The sequence below is a fragment of the Nothoprocta perdicaria genome, unplaced genomic scaffold (assembly GCF_003342845.1).
Source record: "Nothoprocta perdicaria isolate Ctin4 unplaced genomic scaffold, notPer1 scaffold_70, whole genome shotgun sequence".
Taxonomy (NCBI): domain Eukaryota; kingdom Metazoa; phylum Chordata; class Aves; order Tinamiformes; family Tinamidae; genus Nothoprocta; species Nothoprocta perdicaria.
Window position 1 is genome coordinate 3,102,878 of NW_020455977.1, and position 9,193 is coordinate 3,112,070.

Consider the following 9,193-nt stretch of genomic DNA (forward strand, 5'->3'; position numbering starts at 1 on the left):
AAAAATTTAGCTTCTTTAGAAAACAAAATGTGGAGTTTTTATGAACCAAACCTTAAGGTTCTGTTTCAATTTTAGACGTCTGTGTCCTTTTTTAAAGGGATCCTTTTAAATCCTTAAGAAAGGATTTTGTAGTTTGTTTAATTCATATTAGCAATAGAATTTATTTCAGATAGGGTTTTTTTTTTGGAGRGGAAGTGTATCCCGAACTATTGATTCACATATAGTTGCTGCTAAATCAGCAGCACACTTTTAAGGAAACATGGAACACCTGACTGATAAATTGGTTCATTTTGGACATGCCTAGGGAAAGATTTTGCCTTTTTTTTAATCTTTGTTATTCTAGCTTTCTTTTCATATTAGAAATTAAGTTACTACCATTGGCTGTGGCCTGTGCATGTACAGATATATCTTTAAAATTGATAACAACAGGTCAGACCCAAGATCACCGTCTCTGAAGTCAACTATGCTCTCTATTTCATTTCAGGGCTTTTCTTCTGTTACTGGGATATGTAACAGAAAAAGCAAAAACAGTCGTTCAAATATGGTTATAAAAGTTACGGTGACTGTAACCTATTGATAACTGAAAGAACATGACCTAAGACTACTGAAACTGAAATACCACAAAGATATTATAATCAGTTATTTACAAAGGATACTCAGATTTTTTTTTTTTTTTTTTTTTTTTTTTTTTTTTTTTTTTTTTTGCTTAGTAGCAATCTAGCTTTGATGATTTACAAATATTGGAAAGAGAAAAGTTTGTTAAATACATTACATGCATACATTTCTTTTGCTTCCACAGACTCATACATTAAATGACCAAAATGAAGCATGGTAATCACCTAGTCTGACTTCCTGGGTGATATAATAACTTGCTGGCATTAATGCTCTGGCGTGATTTAAAATTCCTAGTGATAGCAGTCATATCCCAGTTTGCAAGTTTTAAGCATTCATTATCTTTACAGTTAAAAATGTGCGCTTTATTTTTGCTGAAAACCTCTGGTTTTGGCTACCAGTCATTAAGTCTTGTCACACCTCTGCCAGCCAGGTGGAAGAACCCTCTGTTATCCGATTTCTACTTCCCAGACTTTAGGACATTTAAAGGTTTGAAGGAAGTCACCCCTTAAACTTCTCTTGGATATGTTAAAACAAGGGAGTACCTGGAGACTCTGTCTCTCAGATATCTTTTTTCCTCCTCTTTAATCTGTCTTTCTCCGCTTCCTCTAACTTGCCCTTGTTGCACTGTAGACTCGGATATTGTCACCAAGGGATGGTACATTAGATAGGGTGAAATAATTTCCTGCTCCTGGTATTCTCTCAGTTCAGGGATTGCATTAGCTCATAGACTTGTGATTAGCTGATGATGTACCCTCACTCTCCAAGTCTTTTGCATCTTTGCTACTTTCAAACATATCAATCTCTTCTGTGTTTACAGCTTATATTTCTCATTTCTGAGTGTGACATTGCTTTTCACTGACTTCCACCACTTGGATTCTCTTAAGTAAGTAGAACATTATCCTTATTTATCCTTATTTATCATTTGGTATCCTTATCCTCACCAATTATCCTTATTTATCATTTCCACAATATCTGTATAATGTATAATTTAGACTTTTTGTTTATTTATCTCACCTCATAAGGATTCCTTACCTATACTTGTGTTTTAATGCTAACGACAATTTTTCAGGCCATTTAATATGTTGATTATATGCCTTTCTACTTGAATGAAAATATTCTCTGGTATTATGCCAACATCTTAAAGAACCTCAATTGTATTATATCAGTGTTATTACTTTCATCATCCACACGTAACAATTTTAGTTAAACTGTTCAATAACTTACCTATCATTCTTTAAACTATACCAGGAAAAATGTACAAAATCAAATGTATATTTATTATATCTTTCCTTATGTAAAAATCAAGATTAGTGGAAAGARACCCAACAGTGTATATAAATGAGTCCTTTCAAGCCAGAAAATGCATTAGCTCCCTTTTATTTTTTAACATAGTCTTGGCAGATGATTATTTTTGTTCTTGTCGTTGGCTGAAGACTGCAAATCCTGTCTGTCCTCTTCCATCTAGTGGGCCCATTAATCTCTGGCTTAACTAATTGGAAGCATTCTTTTTCAGAGAGAAATATTCCCTGTTAATATACAAGAAAACTTCTTTTATGATAAACTTACTTTATGATCATTTTTTTTGCTATACACAGTGTAATACATAGACATTAAAAATTTAAGATGAAAGTTTAATTCTTCCTCTTAAAAATTATAATTGCATATCTATTCAACCTCATTACTATCAGGCTCATGATTTGGTTTTAGATGTTCCAGAAAATAGCCATTTTATTCATGTACATTAAAAATGATGAAATATCATTTTCACCAGGTAATATTTTTAGTTAAACTTAAGAYTCACCTCTGGCATTTGATATAAACTGTTTTTAGACCAGCTCAGCAGCCACTAGATAAAAGAGGCCACCACAATCCACAAAATTCAAGATCATTTTTTTTTCCTATTATGATATGAATATATATATATATAAAAGAAGAAAAATGGTATAATCTGCTCCAAAGAAAATTCTGACTGAGTGAAAATTGAGCTGCTTTTTTTTTACTGATTGCAGTACTGTTTTGGCAACAGTGACCATAAGAGTATTTGATATCTTCCTGTACTCACTGCACTTSACAAGTAAATGTATGTTTGTGCTTTTGTGTGTGTGTTTATATATATTTGTGTGTATATGTGTGTGCGCTGTAGCATCTGGCCCAAGAAATGCATCATTACCATTGCTGGTTACAGACCACAGGCTTTGTATGAGCTCTGTGCATCCTCAGTAGTAGAATTGTCAGTCTTGATTTGTCTTATCTGCCTGGATCTTTATTTTAGCTTGTTTAGCTAACAGCAATGGTTGAGCTACAAGGCAACTGCTTCCTTTTCTATTTAGCTTTAGTTTAGCTTTGTATGACCATGTGGTGTAACATCTACTGCTAAAATACATATGTCTGATATAGCTCTGTTACTAATAGACAGCAATAACTAGTTTTTTCAGTGCATGAAGTACTACCTTTGACCCTGGAATGATGATATGGTATAGAGGACTATAGTCACAGAGTGATAGCAGAGCTCTTGCAAGTGTAGGCACAGGAAGTAAATTCAGAGACGCAAGAACTATAAATAAGTAATCAATTCTCAATTATTAATTATCAAAAGATTGAAACCTTGGGAGATGAGTTAAATTTGTTTTAAGAATAACARAGAAAATAGAAAGATTCTAACTTCTATAAAACATCTCATATAAAATAAATTAACATATAACATGGAATTAAGGACCAAAGAAAAAAGAATGAATTGTACTCATGTTAAAAAATGTATAAGAAATAGCAGCTCTAGAGTAGAGAGGGAAAAATTTCCACAATCTACACCATATATTTCCTGGATAGGAACTCCGTATGCTAAAAACTCACCAGAATGTATCCTATYTTCCTTCCTCTTGAGGAAGACAGTACTGCTTTTGGATCCAGGGGAACAGTGGCGGGTTGAACATCATATCAGAAGAAGAGATAGAAAGTAGAGAGCATGTGTGTATGTGTGTATGTATCTATTATTAGCAAGATTTTTTTTCTTTTTTTTTCTGCAATAAGCAGATATTTTGGATCGTTGCACAGTTGCAACTGGATTTTTGAGTATTTGGGATTAGCCAGAAATCAAGAAAAACAGTCTGATCTAAAAAGATTGACATTTGCTTTCTGCCATCTTCAAAATAGAATAATGTTTTATTAGAAGATATTTGGTGTATTTTCTTAGTCTTATTTGTAAACAATATSAGAGGTTAGAGTTTTATATTTGGTTACTTTAAATGACTGATGGTTTCATCTTTCCTTAAGACGAATACTATCCTGACACTTTTCACATATTTCCTTAACATTCTCGTGTTCCACTAGTTTGGAATCTCTCTACAATACCTTTCAATGCTCCTTCACACAATTCTATGACCAATTTTAAGGTATGTTCTTCCTCATTTACAGATTATCACAGGCAATTCCATTAATTGTATTTTGAACTATTTAATATCATGACCTGTTACCTCTTTTACCCTCTAAGCATGAGTGGTTTGAAGAATTATACGAAGATTAGTTTAGCAGTTGCACCCTTTACTGAAACCAGATGGCCTATTTTTTTAACTTGAGTGGTAGGACCAAGAACTCGTGTGTTTTTAATTATGGCTTTGACTTTGACTCTTTGCATGACCTTGGGCTGATCATTTAATCAGGAATGCTGTGATCCAGTGAAGCAATGATTATTCAAAGCCTAAAGGAGAAATGGCAAGAACGATTATAACAGGCTTTTATTTCCCCTGTTCAAACATTGCCAAGTATCATTCTCTGTCTCAACACAGAGCAGAGCAACCTTCACGGCAGGCAATGGAATGTCACTTGCCAACAATTCGTGCTGGCTATTGCAGCAGCCAGGTATGAAAGACATTCTGATGTCCCGTCTATTCTTTGGCCTGATTGGCAGTGCTAGGCTTTTTGTGTTACATTAACCTTCTTTCATCAAAGCCTCTGCTTATTCTGGCTTTCCTGCTCTTTGTTACTTTACAAAGGCAAATACAAACTAACATGAGTTAAAGGAAAGTAAACTCAAAGAAATCAACTAAATAATTATTGACTTTGCTTCTTAGCACAGATCTCCATAAACATTGTCTTCCACATGATGAATTTCTCTGTTCTTTGGTGCTGCTGTCACATTTGCAATGCTGGAATGACTGCTCACTTAGACCCATGAGAATTACTGTGAGGACTCATTCATCACTCGAATTTCCAAGCAAAGCAACTGGCTTTTTTTCAGCTCCATCTCCCCTGTTCCACTCCTGGCTGTGTGCAGTTTGTGCTGAACTGGCAAAATCCCTCCAGGAGTTCTGCTATACCACTGCAGCAACTCTGGAGAGAGGCAATCACTGCATATCACTCTTTCAGACCTAATGGCAGGCTGGCCTGGCGGTGCTGCAAAGACATTGTGTTTATAAGGTTGTTTACTGAGGTTGTGGCTGACTTCAAAAAGAAAATCAGAGAACTGCTCTAGCATGTCTGCAGACTCTCATGGCTGGTGTCTTGACATGTACCGGTCAGCAGAATAGGGAGCTGCACACAGGAAAGTGTCCGGGATCTAGGCAGGAGCCGACAATAAATTAACGTTATCATGTACAAATTTTGAAGTGCAAAAATAAATAAAACATTCTGTTCTGTGCAATACATAAGTGTGAATGGACTAAAAACTCTGTCTCTTAATCACACAGAGCAGGCAAATCAGAATTAAAGACTGTGAAAATTCACCATGAGAGAAAGAAGAACAGGAGAATAAAGTAAAACACACGAATCAGAAATAAAATCTTCTGAGTTAAATAAAAAAAAAAAAAAAAAGAAGACCTTATGTAATATATCCTTCTCACAGATTGAAGGCTGCAAAGACTTTTCCAAACTTTTCCTGTGGCAGCAACTTATTGATGCATTACTCCCATGGTCAAACAGCAGTTCAACACCACCTAAAATMTGTACTGGATACTTTAAATATAGTTATATATTAATACCACTGGAACAGAATTATCATATATGAGCAATAAGTGGATAAAGAGAAAAGAAAAAAAAAGCTAGACTTGGGAAGTCTTAGAGCAGGAAAAAAAGGCTGTATATTTTGAGCAATTTTTTTCCAAGGAATTACACATTGAACTCAATTAATTTGTTTTTTTGGGAGCTTTGAAGTGTTATACTAATGTTAAGCAGTATTAGTGAAACTGCTACCCCTCCTCTGACTTTAATTATTTCACAATCATAAGCATGAACTCTTTAATAGTTAAAAATTGTTTCTTAATCTGTTTTTGCTGCTCCAAGAGTTATCTTGTCCCACAAGTCCTTATTATATTATACATAAATTAAAGGTTTTCTTCAAAATTTCATTCAATTATCCCACTTTTTATTTCAGATGGGAGGTTAATATAATACACAACAATCTCAAAGTCTAAAGCCTAGAGGTCTATTGCAGTACTTATCTCTACGTGCAACAAGTAAATAAAGGTAATTTTGGAAAGAGGGAGGAGAGTTCTTTAGAACTGGTGAAAAATGAGGATTGTGTGTACTAGTCCACAATGAAAAAGACTGGTAAAAATATATTTAAACAAAATCCATACAAGGATGTTTCCTAATCAGTAAACTTCAGACATCAAAGGACATGATTGACCACGTTATAAAGTACTTGCATCAAAAAAAGTCCACTGCATTATAGCACAATAATTAATTTAGATTTGACCTTGAGAAATATAGACAATCTGGTCATTTTAGCAATATTGAAAATGGGTCCAATAGGSCCCCTGTAGGGGAACTCTCAGGTCTAGGCGGGAAGTTTTTAAGATATCCCAAGCTTTGGAGGAAATATTTCATGGTTTAGAGAAAAAAAATGCCATATATTATTCAAATTATTAATTAAATTTGGTATGTCTTATGAATCTTGAAACATCCAGAGGAAGATTCTGCTCAGATAACAAATGCTGCTAGCAAGGTCATGTGAGACTGAAAGTTATTTGCCATTTCAATCTAGAATGAGCGTAAAGATGGTCATAATGAATGGTCATAATGGTCTCAGTGAATTTGTAGGGACATTAGATAAAGGGTAGACGTACTGGTTATGATTTTTATACTGTTTTCTTACAGAAAAAAATAGATCTTCAGTTGGAATCTGTAAACATAATAAAAAGTTTATAACAATATTTTGATTCTCCTCACTTCAAATAAGTRAATTTTTCCCATAGGAATGTAAATTTCACTGAAAAAAAAAAAAAGTTGCTGTTTTCCTTGGGATGTATCAGCTTTGACATTAGTTATTTAACTCTGAACTATAATTTTGTTTTGGTTTGTGTCTCAGAAATCAGCTTCAGAAAAAGGAAAAGGAAAACTGAAATAATATGTGCATCAAAATGACAGTAATAAGCTTTCCAACAGTTGTTGGACTATGAGATCATGAGATAAAAATCTGAGTGTTATACCGAAAAAACAATTATCAAATTTCTCTTTTGCTTGCAGGTTGTTTTTAACCCCTGCTCTGTCTTCCTATTTTTGGCTAAAGTAGTGCCTTCATTGCTCATCCAAAAGTTGACATCATAGATATTTCTATTCTCTTAATATTACTTAAAAAATAATCCTACAGACTCAGCCATGGTGACTTAGCTTGAATAACTGAAAGGTTATGAAAGATGAGCCTGCCTTTAATGGCACTGTTATTTCCCTTAGCGGAAGCAAACAAACCAACAGAAAATCATTTTGGCAACTGAACCAGAAACCAAAAAAAGCTATTTTTTTAACCAAGACTATTCAAAAATAGCAATTTCAGGTTGTCTGACAATTAAAAAAAATCAAAACACGCAAAACTGAAAGCATATTCCTTTCTATACCAGTAACATTATTCTTCTTAAATATTGCACATGAAAAAGTATATGCAAATTTCAGAGCTGCGTTAGTCTTTGAATATAAAGAGTAGAAAAGTAATACTTCATTTAGTAGCCTATTCAGAATAATAATTGTGATTATCTAAAAGTATCTAAACTTTATTGCTCTTGAAATCAATCTGGAATTTCTAAAATCCTATTTTTATTAGTACAACTTCAGTTAAAATAAACAACACACATTCAAGTATAAAACATTTTGGACTAGTGAAAAGCATACCGTGACTTACATTCCTAAAAAAATTTTAAATGTCAAAATTTCTATCTATAGAAGAGATAGAAAACATAMTTTAAAAGAAGACATTTAACCCATATGAAAGCATGAAGAAGGCGCTTTCTTCATAGTTTAGTGCCCACTTCCTTTAATAGTGTTACATAAGATTAATATTGTATGATAAATATTACTGAACAACAAAATTAGCACAGAGAGAATAAAGATGTTTGGTGGAGAGTTTTCACAGCAAGATTCAATTCAAAAGCAGGAGTGGAGTTTCTGTACAAGGCAGAGTTAGGGTTCAGCTCAGAATTAGAGTTCAGTCAAGAATCAAGAATATCAAAGTTAAGGCCCACATGGGCTATTATTTTTTGAGATTTCTGACCTTCCTTAAAATTCATGATCTTAAACTGAAGATGCAGCTTCTAGTTTTGAATCTGAATCAGAAAGAAAATCAATCTAAATAAATCTTTTTATAGAGATGACTCAATAGACTTGTATCTGTGCACTTAGAATATTTTATATTCTCTGAGGATATGGCTCAGTATATATACATGAGCATACAGCACTTAAGATATAAAGATGAAGACTGAAATTACAAACAGGATGTTCACAGAAGGCAACACATTATGAATTACTTCAGAGTATTTCATGAGTCTCTATATACTTTTCCACTGGCTACAGTCCCAAATGGAAAACTGATGTAAAGATGATTGTTTAAAAAAAAAAAAAAAAAAAAAAAAAAGAAGTCTTCATTGGCAATAGAATAATGAAAAGACAAGAATTCATTCTTGGAAGAGACTGGAAAGTTTGTCTCTATTCCATGCACATTTTGTTTATGTTACAAGACAGTTACAGTTGAGAAAGCCTTTACTGATTTGTCTTGAAAGTGCATTTTTCTAAATGCTTGCAAAAGACAGCTCAGTATGATAAATTCGGTTCAATGTTGTTAATCTCTAAAGGTATTGCGGCTGCTATTTTCATACAAGATGTTTAAGAGGTGCTTTAGAAATGTGAAATTATCAAAATGCTCATTTCCTGGTTAGTTTTGCGCCACTGCACAGCTGTGCTCAATTAGGCAGACATTTGAAAAACAGCAGGGGAAAAAAATGAAATACAATGCATCCTTCTAGCCACTGCATTCTCATTTTTTTTTWACAGGCAAAAAGCCTAAAATAGGTCATATCAATAAACAGACTACCCCAAATCCTGACTATAGTTAAGTTTCTTTTCTTACGGAAAATTTCCAGAAGTTTTTTTCTTTTCTATTCATGTCATTGAGATCTGAGCTATTTAGGTAAACTCAAAGAATCATAAAGAAGGAGGACAGATCATCTAAGTGGTATGGAACCCACACTGAGGTCTTCACAGTCTGCAAAGGATTCATAATAGAGGATGAGAGAGGAAAAAGACTAATATATATTACTTCCATTAGCCTTCCCCTCCTGCAAGATTTCTTGAGCTAAAGCTTAATCTATATCCACTC